Raw genomic sequence first — 19369 nt, 5'->3', positions numbered from 1 at the left:
GAGCAAAAATCTCTTCCTCTGATTATATAACAATAAAGCTGGGCAATGTGTTTTCAGTGTTAGTTATGTGAGTGATATACTACATTACTCCACTCAAAATTCATTTTCTCAACAAATACACATGGTATGCTATTTGTTAGGTGTTCGTTCTAGGTCCTCAAAATGAATCAGTGGATTAAACAATGATTCCTGCCCTTATAAAGCTGACATTTTAGCTGAGAAAAACAATTAAAAAATACAGCCAATTGAAAGTGATGGAAAAAGAACACAAAGAAGAGGGTGAAGATGGGAGCAGAGTACAGTGTTGTAAAAGACACTCAGTGGGCATCCCTGAGAAGGTGCCCTCTGAACAAGACCTAGAGCAGGTGAGGGATGAGCCCAAAGACCCACAACAGGTGCATCTTGGGAATCCAGAGAGCACCAAGGAGGCCAGGATGGCTGGGAGAGATGGGGCAGAGAGAATAGGAAGGACATCAGGGAGGCTGCAGGGTCCAGATCAAGGAGGGTCTGGTGTGCTTTACTCTGACCAAAATAAGGAGCCACTCAGCGATTTGAGGCAAAGCGATAAGGTGACCTGACAGATTTTTAAAAGACTACTGTGTGGTCAAGACAGGCTGAAGGAGTTATAAGACTATTAAGGAGGCCTTTTTCATCCCAAGGGCAAGTTCATGTCATTTAGTCTATCAAAGGCTAGGTAAGATGGGTAATTATTATATCCTTTTTTCCAGATGGAGAAACTAAGAGTGGGAAAGGCTTAATAATTTCTTAATATAAAGCACAAAGACTATCCCCAGTCAATGAATGGTGTATGGAATCAGGCCACTTTGGATTTTACCTTGTGAAAATGCTTCAGAAATAAACTCTATTTAATGTATGATATTGTATTTATTTTATGTTTCATAGCTTCAGATTAATCATATATGTTTTATAAGTCATAGACTTTAAGATAATTCACATTTTTATTGAAAATTATTTAGATGCTATAGGCCCAGGCTTCCTGGATTTTGTTCTTCAATCAAAAATTAATTTTAAATCTAAATCTTCAAATATTAGTTTTCCTTTACAATAAACTATAGACCTGGAGATTTATTTATATTAGTTCTAATATTAGAAGCTCATCATTATGCTCCTGTTCTCCTGCAGAGTCTCAGATGGTACTCTTTAAAAGTTACTTTACTACTTCATTGTTGTCTTCTTTTTTAAAACCTGCTTCCTGTAAACTATGTTCCCAAGTTCAACAAAAGTGGAAATGCTGGTCTCTACTACAAAATCTCCCCACACACAGACACACATTCAAAGTCACACACCATGCAGTAGTAATATTACTACTAAAAAATGATAGAATAACCATATATAGAAGGATTTGCTAATTAAATTGTTCCATTTGTTTGGCAGTGACAAATTGGGTGGCTCCAGGTTAAATGACATAAAAATAGTTCATACAAACTTAATCTAAGGTCTATTGGGCCCAAGTTTTTAAATAAGGCAGTTTGACCTAGGTACATAATTTAAGAAACTGAAATGTGTGCATATGTGTGTGATAAAAATCAACACGTAGAAATGCCATCAAGAATTTGCATCCATCAACCACAGTCATTTACTGCATTTATTGAGTGGCCCTCAGGCACCATCTTAGGACTTGGGAATTCAGTCCTGAGAGTAAAAGAGCACAGAATTCCATCTTCATTTAGCTTATAGCCTCATAGGCAAACCAAGTAATAAATATGAGAACCATGAAGGAGGAGGGAGGCTACAGGGCTGTTTTTAACATGGAACCAAGCCCAGCATGGTGGCAAAGGCTGGTCAGGGAGACTTTCCGTGGAAGTGAATTTTAAGCCTCACTTGAAGTTGGGTGCAAGTCAGGAAGAACAGCAAAGGGGTGAAGGAGGAAAAAACTTCTTGTGTAATAGCAGAGCCTGTGCATAGGCTTCATCAGGAGAGAATCAAATGGTTTGGAAAAGAGAGAGAAGCCTGGTGCACCTAATGGGAAGCAGCTCCATCCAAGGTAGTGGTACAGACAGGCAAGGGAGGGTCAGGTCCTGCTAAAAGTTTGTATTTAACTGTAAGATCCAAGGGACACCACTTCAGGAGGGTCTGGGAAGTAGAATGAAATATCTAGTTCTTTGTAAAGATCACTCTGGTCACTTTGTGAAGAATGGACTGGAAGGGAACAAGAATGAAGGATGATCAGAGGGCTACTGTAATAATCCAGATGAGAAGTATGGGGATGTGGATGGAGGTAGAGGCAGGGGGTGGATGAATGTAAACAGATTCAAGTCAGTAAGAACTGAGCACGTATCTGGGATGAGTGAGAAGTTGCAGCCAAAGAAGAGTCCTCATGTTCTGTCAGGGAAGGTTAAGTTCTATAAGATGGGCAAGATGGAGGTTGGGCTGCTTCACTCTCTGTGAATCCAGGGCAAGTGTGTTTTAGGGCTGAAGGGAAAAGTAAAGGTCCATTGCAGAACCATGTCTTCCTGCAAATCTGAATTGCTGCTTACACAAGATTTTATTTCAGTGGCCTCTTTTTAGTGAAGGTAAAAGTGGATTATTGCCAGGCAGTGACAGATGCTTATAATTCCAGCTGCCTGGGAGCCTGAGGCAGGAAGATCACAAGTTTGAGGCCAGTCTGGGCAATCTAGCAAAACTCTGTCTCAACACAAGAATTTTTAAAAGGGCTGGAGATTTAGCCCTGTGGCCAAGTGCTTGCCTAGCATGCACACAGCCCTAGGTTCAATCCTCAATACTTAAAAAAAAGTGGACTGTCATTCTTGCAAACTGAAAGAAACAAGTGCCTTTCAGGAAAGGCAGAAGGAAAAGGTAGAAAAGTTCTGAAGGCAGAGCTATCCAGAGAAGACCCAGCACTGGATGTGGTGCAGTGGAAGGCACAGTGTCTTAGTCTGTTTTCTGTTGTCAGAACAAATACCAGACGGCGGGTAAGTTATAAATAAAAGAGGTTTATTTAGCTCACAATTTGGAGGCTGAAAGTCCAAGGTCAGGTGATTATACCTGGCAGCCTCTAGTGAGAGTCACATGGCTGAGTCATAGCAGGTGGCATCACATGGTGACATTAAGTATGAGAGAGAGTTTACAGAGCAAGAGAGGAAGCAAGTGACTCAGGAGGGACTAGGCTTGCTCTTTTACAACAAGCTGCTTTCATAGGAACACATCTACTCCTTCAACTCAACCCCATGGGATCAGCATTAATCCCTTTGAAGGGTGATGATCCCATGACCTGACCACCTTCTACTGCCATACTCTTAAACTACTACAAAGAGGAAAGGGAGTGGAACTCAACAGAGATGCAGCTGACTGCCCAAGGGGTGCTCATCACTGCGCATGCTCATTACTGTGCAACTTTGCTGAGGGTTGACAAGGTTTTAATTGCAACATTTCCTTTTATGCTTTTCCTTCCTTGGTGAGTTGGCAGTGGACTCATTGATTACTCTATAAAGATAAGGGGAAGGAAGAAAGGACTGCTTTTTGCATTTAATTGCCTTTTTGAAGCCCTCTTCCTGATTTGCCCACTCAAAAGGGAATACAAAATTTACTACTATGGGGAAGCTGGTTCTGAGCATGTTGTAAATATTCTCCACCTTACTTTCATGCAAAAGCTTGCAAATTCCAGGATATTAGATTACAGAATCTTATCATTTCTATTTTAAAATTATTTTCTAGATTTTATGACATACTAAACATAATACAATGTCTTGTAATAATGCAAATGCATTTGAAAAATCATTGGAACTCACATTCATCTCCTAGAAATATATCCTAGTGGCTCTCAAAAGAGGTCACCTGACCAGAAGCATGAACAACAGTTAGGACTTTATTAGAATGCAAATACTTGGGCCCCACTCTAGACATACTGAATCAAAAATTTTCAACAATAAGATCTCCAGGTTATTCTGATGCATGCTAAAGTTTGAGAACTACTGCTCTAGACCAGTGCTTCCTAACTTCTCACATCTTAGCAAAAAGAGAAAAAGGTAGTATTCGTACAATACCCACATTTAGTGTATGAGGCTTTCAGAGGCTTCAAGTACCCTTACCCTGCTGACTTGAGCAGCTCACAATAACCCCTGGTCCCTCGGCAGAAAAACTCACAGAACTATAAAAGGAACACACATGGCATTGTTCACTGTGGCATTGTTTCTAGTCATAAAAAATCACCTGAACACTTATGAAAAGAAAACAGATAAGCTATGCATTGAAATACTATTCACAGTTAAAATGAATGAGTAGAGCTACATGTATCAACACAGAGAAATCTCAGAAACATAATGTTGAACAAAAGAAGCAGGTTGATAGTCTGTGCGTCACGGGGATGGGGGGGTGCGTGTGAGGTCATTGCACGGCTGGGCAGGCGGGGTCTGGTGTTTGAACGAGACGAAGACGGAACCGGAGCCGGGCGCGGGCTGTGGACGCGGTTCCCTTGAGAGCTGAAGATGGCAGTGAATGTATACTCAACGTCAGTCACCAGTGATAATCTAAGTCGACATGACGTGCTGGCCTGGATCAATGAGTCTCTGCAGTTGAATCTGACAAAGATTGAACAGTTGTGCTCAGGGGCTGCCTATCGTCAGTTTATGGACATGCTTTTCCCTGGCTCCATTGCCTTGAAGAAAGTGAAATTCCAAGCTATGCTAGAACATGAATATATCCAGAACTTCAAAATACTGCAAGCAGGTTTTAAAAGGATGGGTATTGACAGAATAATTCCTGTGGATAAATTAGTAAAAGGAAAGTTTTAGGACAATTTTGAATTCGTTGAGTGGTTCAAGAAGTTTTTTAATGCAAACTACAATGGAAAAGAGTACGACCCTGTAGTTGTCAGACAAGGTCAGGAAACCGCAGTGGCTCCTTCCCTTGTTGCTCCAGCTCTGAATAAACCGAAGAAACCTCTCAGCTCTAGCAGTGCAGCTCCACAGAGACCCATTTCAACACAGAGAACTACTGTGACTCCTAAGGCTGGCCCAGGGGTAGTGCGGAAGAATCCTAGTGTGGGCAACAGGGATGGTGAAGCAGCTGAACTGATGCAGCAGGTCAATGTATTGAAACTTACTGTTGAAGACTTGGAGAAAGAAAGAGATTTCTACTTCGGAAAGCCAAGGAAAATTGAATTGATTTGTCAGGAGAATGAGGGGGGAAATGATCCTGTATTGCAGAGGATTGTAGACATTCTCTATGCCACAGACGAAGGCTTTGTGATACCTGATGAAGGGGGCCCACAGGAGGAACAAGAAGAGTATTAACACCCTGGACCAGCAGAGCAATGTCGAAATTCTTCACTCCAAATCATGTGCTTAACTGTAAAATACTCCCTTTTATTATTGTTAGAAGATTCACTGGTTTCTTTTCATAAGCAAAAAGTACCTCTTTTTAAAAGTGCATTTTGCAGAAGTTTCACTCCTTTTCCAATAAATTTAAGTTAGGAGCTTTTACCTTGTAGCAGAGCAGTATTAACATCTAGGTGGTTCATTTAGGGAACAAAGAGGCTGACTGTGGGGCTTACCAGGTGGATGCTGGTCACACTGGTTGCTGGAGAAGGTGTTTTTCTGTAATGCACTGAGGTGCCAAATTCAGTAGAGAAATGTAAAGACTGAATTGAATTTTAACCTAATGTGAAATATTGTCAAAGAACGTGTTAATAAATGAATGCCTTAAGAGTATTTAAAATATGCTTCCATATGTTAAAATATAAATTGTAACAAGACAGAAGATTTTATGTGTCTGTCGTGCCTGGGAAGGAAGGGCCAGACTGTGGAACCTTCAAAGCCTACTGTTACAGGCCTTGCAGGGCTATGTGAATCCTCACAGGCCAAGGCTTTGGCCCAAAAGGAAAGTTTAAGAAGTTGCTTTGTAAAGCCATTTGGTGTCATTGACCAATTCCATCGCTGCTAAATGCAAGCAGCATGGTTGCTTAAATAGAGGGTATTCAGCCCTGAGGTGTTTGAGGTGAAGAGCTTGATTGTTATTGAGCATTTCTCTGATGGTTTTTTTAGTTACCCCTGAAATTTCTGTTTATTATGTTTTATGGGAAATGAGGTGTGTACAGTTTTATAATTTTAACAATTACTGCAGCCCTCTGCAGACAGGCAGGTCTGCGCATGCCCTACTGAGGTCCCAAGTCCTGAGGAACACGTGGAATCAGCCCGCTGAAGACAGACAGGTCTGTGCACGCCCTACCAAGGTCCTGAGTCACACAGAAGATGTCAAATCAGCCTGCTGCAGATAGGCAGGTATGTGCACGCCCTATCAAGGTCCTGAGCTGCACGGAAGATGCCAAATCAGCCTGCGCCCCGGCAACAATCCACTGGACCACCCCCCTCCCTGCTCCTCTGTACAGCCACCTGGTTCCACACTACAAAGATGCAGAGGACACTGGACAACCAGACCACAGTACTGAGTCCTGCTGCTCCTGGCCCAGAGGTAGGGGCTTCTGAGCCACTGTCCCATTGCTCCTGGTCCAGAAAAAGGGGCTTCCTGGCCACCATCCCTCCCGCTGCTCCCAGCCCAGAGGATAGGACTTTTGGGCCACCTTCTGTTTCTCTGCTCCTGGCCCAAAGGTAGGGGCTTCTGAGCCGCCATCCCACTGCTCCCGGACCAAAGGAAGGGGCTACTGAGCCACCATCCCTCCGGCTGCTCTCAGCCCACAGGAAAGGGCTTTTGGGCCACCATCCCTACCGCTGCTCCTGGCCCCTGCCCCACATCTCCCAGCTTAGAAAAGGTAATCCGTGCAGGCACCAACAGACCCGTCCCCCAAGTAGAAATGAGAAAACACATAAATAAGTCTCAAAACCAGACTTCCAGATCACCTACAGCAACCCCAAAGGGAAATGAGATGGAACACTCTGATACTCAACCACCTGGACCCACTGAACTGGCAACAAAAGGGAATCTGGAAAAAATGAAATCAGAAATAATTTCTCACATAACAGGAGAAATTGTGCCCCTAGTACAAGACATGATTAATAAATCTAGAGAGGAGCTCAGGAACATGATGGAATCCCAACATAGGAAACAAATGGAATCCATAAAACAGATGCAAATAGATTTCCAGGACATGAAAAACTCCATTGAAAGTCTACACAGCAGAATGAGCCAATGTGAGGACAGAATTTCAGATATAGAACATAAGATTGCAATTAGGGACCAGGAAAAGAAAAATTGCTTCAAAATTATAAGGGAACATGAGAAATCAATCCAGCAGCTGCTAGATGATGCAAAGAAGAATAAGATAAGACTGATTGGAGTCGATGAAGAAACAGGAGAGAGTGCAGATAACATAAAAAATATGTGCACAGAAATAATGGCAGAAAACTTCCCAAGCAGGGGAAATGAGCTTGACATACAGATAAGTGAGGCATATAGGACTCCAAATAGCATTGATCAAAAAAAAAATCGACACATAGGCATATAATTGTTAAGATTCCAGAAACTCAACAGAAGAACAAAGTTCTACAAGCAGTTAGACAAAAGAAACAAATCACAAACAAAGGAAAGCCCATCAGAATCACAGCAGACTTCTCAACACAAACCATTAAGGCAAGAAGAGCTTGGAGTGACATATTCCAAGCCCTAAAGGAAAACAGCCTCCAACCCAGATTGATGTACCCTGCAAAACTATCTTTCAAAATGGATGGAGAAATAAGATACTTTCATGACAAAGAGCACCTTAGGAACTTCATGAATACCAAACCAGCACTCCAAAGAATTTTACACAATATCCTAGGAACAGACATTGAGGATCACAACCCCAGGAAGCAAAGCAGAATGAACCCATCTGGCATGACAAGAAATTAAATGTAAAGGGGGAGAACCCAACAAAAAGAAAAATGCATGGCAATGACAAGTCAATACGTTTTAGTTATAACCATCAATGTTAATGGTCTCAATTCACCAATCAAAAGAAATAGACTGGCAGAATGGGTCAAGAAGCAAAATCCAACAATATGCTGCATACAAGAAACACACTTAACTCAAAAGGAAACCCATAGACTAAAAGTTAAAGGGTGGAAAACAATATTCCATGCGACGGGAACCCAAAAAAAAGCAGGAGTAGCTATCCTCTTTGTAGATCAAGTAGATTTCAAACCAACACTGATTAAGAGAGATGAAGAAGGACACTACATCCTTGTAAAGGGAACAATCCAAGAGGAAGAGATGACAATCATAAATATCTATGCACCAAACACTAGTGCACCCAACTATATAAAACAAATACTAACGGACATGAAAAGTCATATATGCACTAATACAATTGTAGTGAGGGACCTCAATGCCCCAATGTCACAAATAGATAGATCAACTAGACAAAAAATAAGTAATGAAATGCTAGAACTCAATCGAACTCTTGAACAAATGAACTTCACAGATGTTTACAGAGTCTTCCACCCCACAAAATCAGAATACGTATTCTTCTCAGCTTCACATGGGTCATTCTCCAAAATAGACCACATACTCACACACAGAACATGTTTAAGTAAGGGCAAAGGAATTGAAGTTATCCCCTGTATATTATCAGACCATAGTGGGAAGAAATTCGAGATCAATAGCAAAAGAAACTGGAAAAATTTTATAAACACGTGGAAATTGAACAACACACTTCTGAATAACCAATGGGTCACAGAGGAAATTGAAGAAGAAATCAGACAGTTCCTTCAATTAAATGACAATGACAATACAACATATCGGAATCTATGGGACACAATGAAAGCAGTCTTAGGGGGGAAATTCATAGCAGTGAATATGCATATTAGGAAAACAGAATGAGCCCAATTAAACAACCTGATGCTGCACCTCAAGCTTCTAGAAAAAGAAGAGCAGGACAACCCCAAAGCTCATACAAGGGAGGAAATTATAAAGATCAGAGGAGAAATCAATGCAATGGAGACTAAGAGAATGATACAAAAAAATCAATGAAGCCAAGAGTTGGTTCTTCGAAAGAATCAACAAAATTGATAAACCCTTAGCCAACCTTATCAGAAAAAGGAAAGAAAAGGCCCAAATCCATGTAATTAGGAATGAAAAGTGTGAAATTACAGTAGACCCAGCAGAAATCCAGAGGATCATCAATACCTACTTCCAGAACCTATATGCCAATAAGATGGAAAACACAGAAGAAATGGACAGATTCCTAGATACATATGAATTACCAAAGTTAAACGAAGAGACCTAAAAATTCTAAACAACCCAATATCAACCAATGAAATCGAAAATGTAATTAAAAATTTATCACCTAAGAAAAGCCCGAACCCTGATGGCTTCACTGCTGAATTCTACAAGACATTTAGAGAGGAACTGCTGCCACTACTGTTGAAACTCTTCAATGAAATTGAAAGGGAAGCAATACTCCCAAATTCATTCCTGGAAGCAAGCATCACCTTGATCCCCAAAGCAGAGAAAGACCCAACAGAAAAGGAGAACTATAGGCCAATCTCACTAATGAACATAGATGCAAAAATCCTTAATAAGATAATGGCAAACAGAATGCAGAACATCATCAAGAAGATCATACACCCTGATCAAGTGGGATTCATCCCAGGGATGAAGGGATGGTTCAATATATGAAAATCAATTAATGTAATACACTATATCAGTAGAGCCAAGAACAAAAACCATATGATTATCTCCATAGATGCAGAAAAAGCATTTGACAAAATCCAACATGCATTTATGATAAAACCTCTACAAAAAATTGGAATAGATGGTCTCTACCTCAAACTGATAGAAGCCATCTATGAAAAACCAACAGCCAATAGCATACTAAATGGTCAAAAACTGAAATCCTTCACACTAAAATCAGGAACAAGACAAGGATGTCCACTATCACCACTCTTGTTCAATATAGTTCTGGAAACATTAGCCACAGCAATTAGACAAGAGAAAGCAATAAAAGGAATAAAGATAGGAAATGAAGAAGTCAAATTGTCATTCTTTGCAGATGACATGATACTGTATATAGAAGACCCCAAGAACTCCACCAAAAGTCTTCTAGACTTAATAACAAAATTCAGTCAAATAGCTGGTTACAAGGTCAACACACAAAAATCAATAGCTTTCCTCTACACCAATGACAGACTCACTGAGAGAGAAATAGGGCAAATAATTCCTTTCACAATAGCATCCAAAAAACTGAAATACCTAGGAATCATCCTAACAAAAGAAATCAAAGACCTCTTCTCTGAAAACTATGGCACTCTGAAAAGAGAGATTGAAGATGATATCAGAAAATTGACAGACATCCCCTGCTCCAGGGTAGGAAGGATGAATATAGTGAAAATGGCCATACTTCCAAAACTGCTATTATAGATTTAATGCAATTCCAATTGAGATCCCAGCAGCATACTTGAGAAAACAATCCAAAAATTCATTTGGAACAAGAAGAGACCCAGAATAGCAAAAGCAATTCTAGGTAACAGAGACATGGCAGGGGGTATCACAATCCCCAACCTATAACTGTACTACAAAGCTACTGTGATAAAAACAGCATGGTACTGGCAAAGAAACAGACCTGAGGACCAGTGGAACAGATTAGAAGATGCAGAAACAAGGCCAGACACACTCAGCCATCTCATCTTCGACAAAGGAGCCAAACACCCTCACTGGAGGAAAGATAGCCTCTTTAATAAATGGTGCTGGAAAAATTGGGTTTCATCTTGCCAAAGATTAAAACTAGACCTATATCTCTTACCATGCACTAAACTAAATTCAAAATGGATTAAGGATCTCAATATTAAAATAGAAACACTGAATCACCTGGAACAGAGGTTAGGTAGAACTCTTGCAGTCATCGGTGTAGGAAAAGATTTTATGAACAAAACCTCAGTTGCCTGTGAACTAGCACAAACAATCAACAAGTGGGATCTCTTCTTATTAAAAAGCTTCTGCACAGCAAGAGAAACCACCAGCAGTGTGAAGAGATAACCCACAATATGGGAAAAAATCTTCACTTGCTCTTCCTCAGACAAAGGTCTACTATCTCAAATCTATAAAGAACTTAAAAAGATCAGACCTCCTAAATTTAAAGACCCAATCCAAAAATGGGCATCTGAAATGAACAGACATTTCTCAGACAAAGGAGTAGAAATAGCAAATAAATACATGAAAAAATGTTCAACATCACTGGTCATTCGAGAGATGCAAATGAAAACAATGCTGAGATTCAACCTCACTCCAGAAAGAATGACTGCTATCACGAAATCAACCAATAACAAATGCTGGCGGGGCTGTGGGGAAAGAGGAACCCTGCTCCACTGCTGGTGGGAGTGTAGACTGGTGCAACCACTGTAGAAATCAGTATGGAGATACCTCAAAGAACTAGGACTGGAAGTCCCATTTGACCCTGCTATTCCACTGCTGGGGATCTTCCCCAAAGAATTAAAAGAATCATACCACAGTGATATATGTGTGCCCATGTTCATAGTGGCACAGTTTGTAATAGCTAAAACTTGGAAACAGCCCAAATGCCCATCAACTGGAGACTGGATAAAGAAAATGTGGTTTTTTAATAAAATGGAGTACTACTCAGCCATAAAAAATGAGAAATTAGAGACATTTATAGCTAAGTGGATGCACATTGAGGCAATACTCTTAAGTGAAATAAATAGGACACACATGTATAAATACTGAATAGTTTCTCTGGTGTGAGAAACTGAAAGTATAAATAAGGACTAAATGTATAATAGGTCATGTGAAATAGGAAGAAAAGGGGCAAAGGGGAAGGAAGTGGGAGGGCTAGAGGAAAGGATAGAAGGGAATGGAATTAATATGAGAAAATGGAAAAATAGGAACAAAATCTTTGTAAATAGGGAGGACTGGAGGGGTTGAAGGGAGGGCTGGGCAATGGTGAAAAATAAGAACCAAGAGAGAATATGTAAAGGTGCAAATTTCCAATGATGAATGTCATTATATTGTATACCTAAAATGTACCAATGATTAGAATGAATAATCGATAATGTAAAATAGGAAGAAAAGGTCCAAAGGGGTAGGGGTAGTGGGAGGGGCAGGGGAAAGGAAGGAAGGGAAAGGAAAAATGATGAGAAATGGAAAAAATGGAAATAAAGTCTTTGTAAATAGGGAAGGATGGAGGGGGTGAAGGGAGGGCTAGGAATGGTGAAAAAATAAGAACCAAGATGCATTATGTAAAGGTACAATTCCCAATGAGAAATGTAATTGTGTTGTATACCTACAATGTACCAATAAAAGAATTTAATGAAAAAAAAATTTTTTAACAACCACTGGGGACTTGCCACATCTCTGGGATTTGGACGGGAGTGTGTCCTGTTGTATTGTCTTTAAGTTTACAATTAATATGTTCCTGTTCTCTGCTCTCCTTGCCGATTGGGACTCCTCTTTGGCTCCTAAATTTGCTGTGTAGCGTTGAAAGTACAGCTGGCAGGTGATCTTGCTGGACCTCTGGGAAAGGGAGTGATCAGTGAAGGCTATTGTTACCTTGTGATCTACAAGGCTGGGGTGTTTTTGGTATCTGCTGTCCACAGCCTTCCACTGTTACCTGAATACTTTGCCAGTCCACTAATCTCCTTGGAGATAAAATTCACCAGTGTGTTACTAAATGTTAATTTTCTTTTGCAGAAAATACAGTAAGTACCATGTCTGAATTAATTATTAATATTTAAAATATTTCATTCCTTAATTCTCCCTCATTTGCTTTTTGCCCATGGACTATTCATTCCCTTTGTTAGGCAGAATCCTGAAAAATGTATGTTACCCACTACTGAGATTGTTGAGCCCCTGATGTGTTTGTATTGATTTGTTTCTGGTGGTAGCTTGTCCTAAAATGTGTGTAGAAAACAGGTATTTTATGATAAAATAATTGTGTAGTGCATGCTCTGTGTGGAATTCAGAGGAAAACCCAGATTCAGTGATTGACAATGCCAAAAAATGCAAGTAACTAGCCACTGTTCGAATAACAGTGGTGCTATTTCTCTTTTGTGGCCTTTTAGACTTTTGTTGCCCTAAAATTCCATTTTATTGGGAAACCATTTTCCACCTGGTCTTTCTTGACAGGGTTTTTCTCTACTTTAAACAGTTTCTAAATAAAATTCTGTATTTCAAGAAAAACAAAAAAAGCAGGTTGAAGAACACTGTTTACAGTTTGATGTTTATACAATATATATAGCATGTTGAGCAATACTGAGTGTTGTTTGTGGCATGCTGCATGTTTTTAAAATCATACAGATCTGCACAAGGATGATAAGCAGTTATTACAAGCAGTTAGCTCTGGGGAAAGGGGGATAGAAGGGATAAGATGTATGTATTAGAGGGCTTTTATTAATTTTATTTCTTTAGAAGTCTAAAGAAAATGTAGCAATAAGTACACAAGAATTCCTTATATTGTAATTTTTTCTGCATAGCTGAAATGCCTCATTACAATTCTTGATAAGGAAAAAATCAGTTGCTATCTAACTACTGAGTTTTAAGCCCAAGAGTTTAAAGTATAAACTCTTTGATGTTGCACAGATTATTTTCTCTCCCTGGGCCTCAGTTTCCTAATTGGCAAAATAGAGGAGGCTGAGTAGAGTGCCCTCTGAAGTTCTCTTCCTTTTTTATCCTCTATAATCTATTTTAATAATCTAGCAGAAAATTCCCAGCCCCTTCCCTCTCCTCTTCTCCATGCATGGACTGGAGCCTCCTCCATGATTCTTCCCTGTCCAGCTGTCCACCTTAATAGCCCCTTGTTTACAATGGCCCCAGCACATGGGACAGGGAGTAATAACATATCACCAAGCAGGGATCATAGAACTTTTGTTCTAACATATATTTTAAGGCAAAAGAACAAAAATAAAACTAGAAAAGTTTGGCACATAGACAAGCTATGTGGGATTTAGAAAATGACCTTGAGTTTGTAAGCAATCTTTCTTTTAAGGAGAATCTTTGCCCTTAGCAATGCATTTCATCAAATAGAAGAGAATTTCAAATCAACATTACAGCAACATTCACATCTTTATTTCTATTCTTTATTATCCCATCTCCTTATCCCCCACTCAAATGTCAGAAATGATCTAACCCAATTAACTAGCTGATTTTTTCCATGAAGGAAAGCTTAGTTTCCCATTTTCAAGAACTGATCCTTTGATCTTCCCCCAAATTATAGCTTACATGGGAAATTCCCTTTCCAAATAGGTTGGTTTGTAGATTCTATCTTTGAATGTTATCTGTCATTTCACTAGCATGAAAATTATAATACTGATGAACTATGCCTATGAAGGGTGAATAATTATTGATGAATTTATTATATATCACAAGTTATTTCAAATGCACAAAACAGCACAACCACTGTGAGATTATCATGTCTTTTTAAATTTTACTAGTTTGTATAGTCAAAATCATCAGGTCAACTTAGGGTGGCATTTTCTACCTTGTGGTTTGTGACACTGTATTACAAATTTGAGGATTTCAGGCACTGTTTTAGGTATTTGGTCAGTGTGATGTTGTAGGAAACACATCTAATATGGACTGACTAGAAATACGAGTCAAAAAAGAAGCAAATATGATTTTCTCTTTAAAATTTATTAAGTGGTTTTATGAAAACATGCAATACCTCTTGGTTTCAGTTTGCTAATCTATATATACAAACTGGACTGTGTTATTCATAAAGTCTTTCCCATCTCTAAAACAATTCTATATAAAACCAAATAAGCCAAAGTTCTGGCTTTGTGTATACAGTCTCAATCTAAATTTTCAACTCTGTGGGTTAAAAATTATCAACTTAATGAGTCATGTAGATCTAAGCTAGATTCAGTGCAGTATGTTTATTTATACTGATTACATGCATATGTATATTTCATTTACCAGAAGGAAAATATTCATTTTGCTTCTCAGTTCCTATGCAAAAGTACCAATATCACTATATAATAGCATATAGGTAGTGTTTGCCTAATTAATTAACAGGATTAGTTATTAAGTTCATTCTATATCATAAACCATGCTAGGTACTTGTGACCATTTATCTTTTAATCCTTGCAGTAACTGTGAGAGATAGATTTTTTTTTTTTTTTGCCCACAGTACTACTAAACCCTAGTCATGATTCTAAGTCTGTCTTGGCCCATCTCAGTGACAATACTCAAAGGCAGGCCAGTGCTTTTAAAATGAATGTGTAAAGAGCATTTCCCTTGTGTATTATTCTAACAATGGCTAGCCTCCATTCAACATGTACCTACAACTTTACATTTCTTACTTGAATATTCCCTTGACATTTTCTACATGCATTGCTATGATAATGTGCTCCTCTAGTGATTAGAACATGAACTAAAAGCTAAAATAATAAGAGTGTAGAATGAGAATCACTCAGTGAGATACCTCCAGACCTTATTCTGAGTTAGAAAAATACAGTTGACTTTTACAACCTGTGGATGATTGACTTTGTGAATTATCTATGGTAACTTACTTATCTTCACCAAACTTCTTAATATATCATGTTATGTACATCAATTTCATAGCTGTATTTGAGAGGGTTACTAATCTTTTTGGTCAGGAAATTCAAGCAATCATGTGCACTGAATTAGAGCAAAATATCCAACAGGGTCTTTCACATCCCAATAGAAAATTGTAGACTCAATACTAGGACAACTAGTAACAAGTTGAACAGCTATATCCAAATAACAGAGATGGAGAAGAGAATCCCAACCTGAACAAGGAATTGTGGCACAGAATTCTGTCTTTGGCCTTCTCTTGTTCCTAAATATTCTCAATGGAATAGATAAATGGACAGCATGGTCCTGAAATTTAAAGACAAAAACCTAAGTAGGATGATAAATATGGTATATAAACCAAAATAGATCTGACAGGGTGAAGAGATGGGTCAAGCTGAACAAATTGAAATTGGACAGAGCTAAGTTTAGAGTCCAAAACCAAACCTTAAAACTTTAAAAACTATAGAATGGTTTTTACAAAATGACTTGGCAGCTATCTTGAAAGACATATAGTGACTTTAGTTAAAAATAAATTCAATTTCAATCAACAATAGAGATAGGGCTTAACTACCCAAAAGGTGGTGCCTCCTATGGGTACAATAATAGGAAAAAGAAAAGTATCTGAGACAAGGAAGCCATAGGCCTTGGCATTGTCTATTTAATTGTATATTATAGACAGTTTTTTGTGTTGAAACTTAAAGATAAAACTGGTATTTAACCCTCAAGAAATAAAAAAACTAGACTTTCAACTTCTCATATCAGAAAAGTAAAAAAATTCAAAGTTCCTCATATCAAATGACGGACATATTTTTTTTAAATGACATGTTTAGTCTGAAGGAATAAAAACTAAAGAACATGACAGTTAAATATTTTTAAAGCAGCCTATAGAGCAAAAATAGTCTTCAGAATGACCTAGAGGTCAAATGAGAATTGAGTTGACACATAATGTATGTTAAGAGGTTTTGAGTTTCTCTTTGTTGACTAGAGAGAATACACTGAACGGTCCAGCTGACTGGTGGGATACTGTATAAGAGTTTAAGGCTTCACTGAGTTTTGTCTGAATGAATTTTTAGGTCATTTGCAAACCTGAAGGGAAATAAAACTATAATCTGAAAGCTGCTAAAAGGAAGATAACTGCAAAGAATCATTCCTGTTACCCATGATCTCAGTAAATTGTGGTTTGAAGTTCAATCTACTACCCACTCATCCCTAAATATGAACACACACACACACACACACTCTCACACACACACACACACACACCACTTCTTCTCAAGGTGGAATAACCACCAAAGCCTGATTATTTCAGATTCTACCAATGAAATTTGTAGTGATTCAAGAGGGGAAGTAGGATCAAAGTTTTCTATCACTCAGGGGAGAAAAACATCTGTGAAGTAAATTGTTACTGTAAACAAGATTCTTGGAGGAAAGCTTGACCTTATATCAAAAGTCAAAACACCATTAAAAACACACCATTAAAAATATTGTAATTATATTATGATTTCTGTGCAAATGCATTTCAATTCCTTAATGCACCACTCTTTGCCACAGGTCAGGTAGGACTGAACAGTTATAAGTACTGGTTAACAGCACTTTTTCTGAAAACTGTACAAACTTTAAAATAATACAAGTTTTTTAAAAAGATATTCAGCTTTCTTAAATTTTAAATTTGAGCCTTTCCCAAATTTAAATTAACCCTCATTAACTCAAGTTATTTAAGGAATTTTGTGAATGAAGCTTCAAGTTTTCTTGAGTCCAGCAAATCAGGAAATCACCACAGATCACTACTAGCCAAAAGAAAATGATCATCTAGAGGGAAATCAAAGTATTATACTTAATTCAAAACTCACCTTACAGGATCCAACCGAAGCTACAGATCATACAACTGGGCCATCAGTTACAGAAACTGTGAATCATCCCGCAGGATCCAGTGATCTGGATTCAGGACAGACAGAGCCAGGTGGGAGGGCAGCTTCTGCAGCTGCACCAGGCCCTGCATTCAGATGCACTGTGTACTTGGTCCAGTGCTCTTCCCTCAAGTCTTAGAAGTCGCAATAATTTTTATATCATGCCCTACAGATTATGTAGGTAGTCTTGGAGATAGGCCCATAATGTGACTAAGCTGCAAAAAAGGCAAGCAAGATGCACAGGCATTGGCAAAATCTAAAAATAAGCTCCATTTATTAATGAGCAACAATATCCTGTAATCAAGCCACAGCCTGCTGGTTAACGTTATAAAGAATTACTCTGCTTGTTTAACGTGTAAACCAAAGATAATTCACAAATTTGCTAATTGTTTTTCCCTGCTGCAGATGTGAACTGCCAACCAGTGGTGCTTCAGTATTCAAAAGTAATCAGCCACCATTTCAAACTCCATCAAAAAGTCATGTATCACTTTCAGAAGGCACAAAATATTGGTGCATTTTTTACTGCAGTTACTGAATGGGTGATGAAGCAAATGTGAATTTTAAAACAACAAAGCAATCTCTTTGCTTCACCATGGAAAATCAGAAATAACGAAGAACCCTCAAGATACATCAGGCTTTTTCAATATTCGCTGGATTGTGAATGGCCAAAGCTAAATGTGAACAAGGGAACTTCGAACCTCTGTTCAGACAGTATCCTCCCTAATATGGGTGGTAAAGTTCCTTTACTAGTTAAAAACATACACAGTTACAGGACAGGAGGAGTTAGCAAAAATGTAAATATCACAAATAAAATCTTGTGTATACACTGTCTTTTCTACTTCCACATTTAATTCATTTCTGAACACATAAGTCTAAAAATGAAGCCATCAAGAGGGAAAAGGTATGTATCAAAAATAAAACAGATCTTAGTTATATTTTAACAAATATTTCCTTCATTTGATGTCAAGTTCTTAAACATAGTCTATGTAGCTCTGGAAAAGGTATTTACTATTATCCTAAACTTACATAATAGTTGCTCCAAAGAACACAAAGGACATTTACATTCCATCATTTGCTTGTACAATATCCAGGTAAAATTCGAAAAAAATGTGATAACTTCATTTTCAGGATAGAATTGAAGCACAAAGTAGTTACAAGGCTTTCCTGGATCGATACACACATGCGCACACATACACACACACAATATTTACAAATCATTTCTCTTAATTTTAAACACATTTATATTATTAGAATCTTAGTGTAAGAATATTATTATGAAATGTATGCATATGAAAGATATTAGTTACAGTATAATTTTAATTATAGATCATTTTACATGAAACTCTGAGGTTCCAAATAATTTTAACAAATATGCAAGAGTAGATTATATTTTCTAAATCACATTTTGAAATTACATTTAAATTTACCTCCAGCTCATATTCCAAAGACAAAAGAAAGTGAATATAGGTACAACCTGTGGTAGGAGGAATCTATTGATTGAATTATGTTTTGATTTCTAAACCTGTGTAAGAACTGAAGTTACAATTTCTAGGAGACATATGGAAGTAAAAAAACAGCCATAATTCAAGCCAAGAAACATTTTCTAACCTGTAATTTACACTTCAAATGCCATGCTACCTAAGATCTCAAGCCTTAGTTAAATAATTGTAGATTTATTGCACAATTTAAAGCCTCCTGAAATCACTTAACTGGCGTTGTGACGTCTTACGTCATGATGTTGCGTCACCACGTGATGACGCTGTGCCATCACAACACATCATCGCATATTGACACAATGTCATGGCATAATATCATCAAATTAAATTCACGACATCGCACAGCCTGGCCCCAAGAAGGACAAGACAGAGTAAAAGGTTTTCCTTGAGGAGTTTCAACACTCCTATTTAATAGGGAGAACAGTAACTGGAGAAATCATTTCCTGGCCTCCAGAAACTTCCTAGATTTCAGATTAGGAGCATTTGAAAGTTACAAGGAGAAGTTCAAGAGACTGGTTGCCGCAAGGATAG

The 19369-nt window shown here is 38.3% G+C and overlaps 1 protein-coding gene and 1 pseudogene across 7 annotated transcripts in view; one reads left to right on the top strand and one right to left on the bottom strand.

Annotated features, from left to right (window-relative positions):
• Grm8 (glutamate metabotropic receptor 8) overlaps positions 1-19369 on the bottom strand; it is an 867398-nt gene that overhangs the window by 626206 nt on the left and 221823 nt on the right. The window contains exon 1 of one of the 7 annotated variants that reach the window (XM_087204575.1): positions 17286-17897. The exons of the other annotated variants lie outside the window; for them this stretch is intronic. The gene's annotated coding sequence lies outside the window, so the exon portion shown is untranslated. Of the gene's footprint in view, positions 1-17285; positions 17898-19369 lie in introns of those variants that run through there. 7 annotated transcript variants of the gene reach the window in all.
• On the top strand, positions 4328-5483 carry LOC101697294 (microtubule-associated protein RP/EB family member 1 pseudogene; annotated as a pseudogene).

The sequence above is a fragment of the Heterocephalus glaber genome, unplaced genomic scaffold (assembly GCF_053883595.1).
Source record: "Heterocephalus glaber isolate CG9 unplaced genomic scaffold, H.glaber_assembly_v1.0 deba00000546, whole genome shotgun sequence".
Classification (NCBI taxonomy): domain Eukaryota; kingdom Metazoa; phylum Chordata; class Mammalia; order Rodentia; family Bathyergidae; genus Heterocephalus; species Heterocephalus glaber.
Note: the sequence above shows the minus strand (reverse complement) of the source record. Positions and strands in the feature narration are given on the sequence as shown.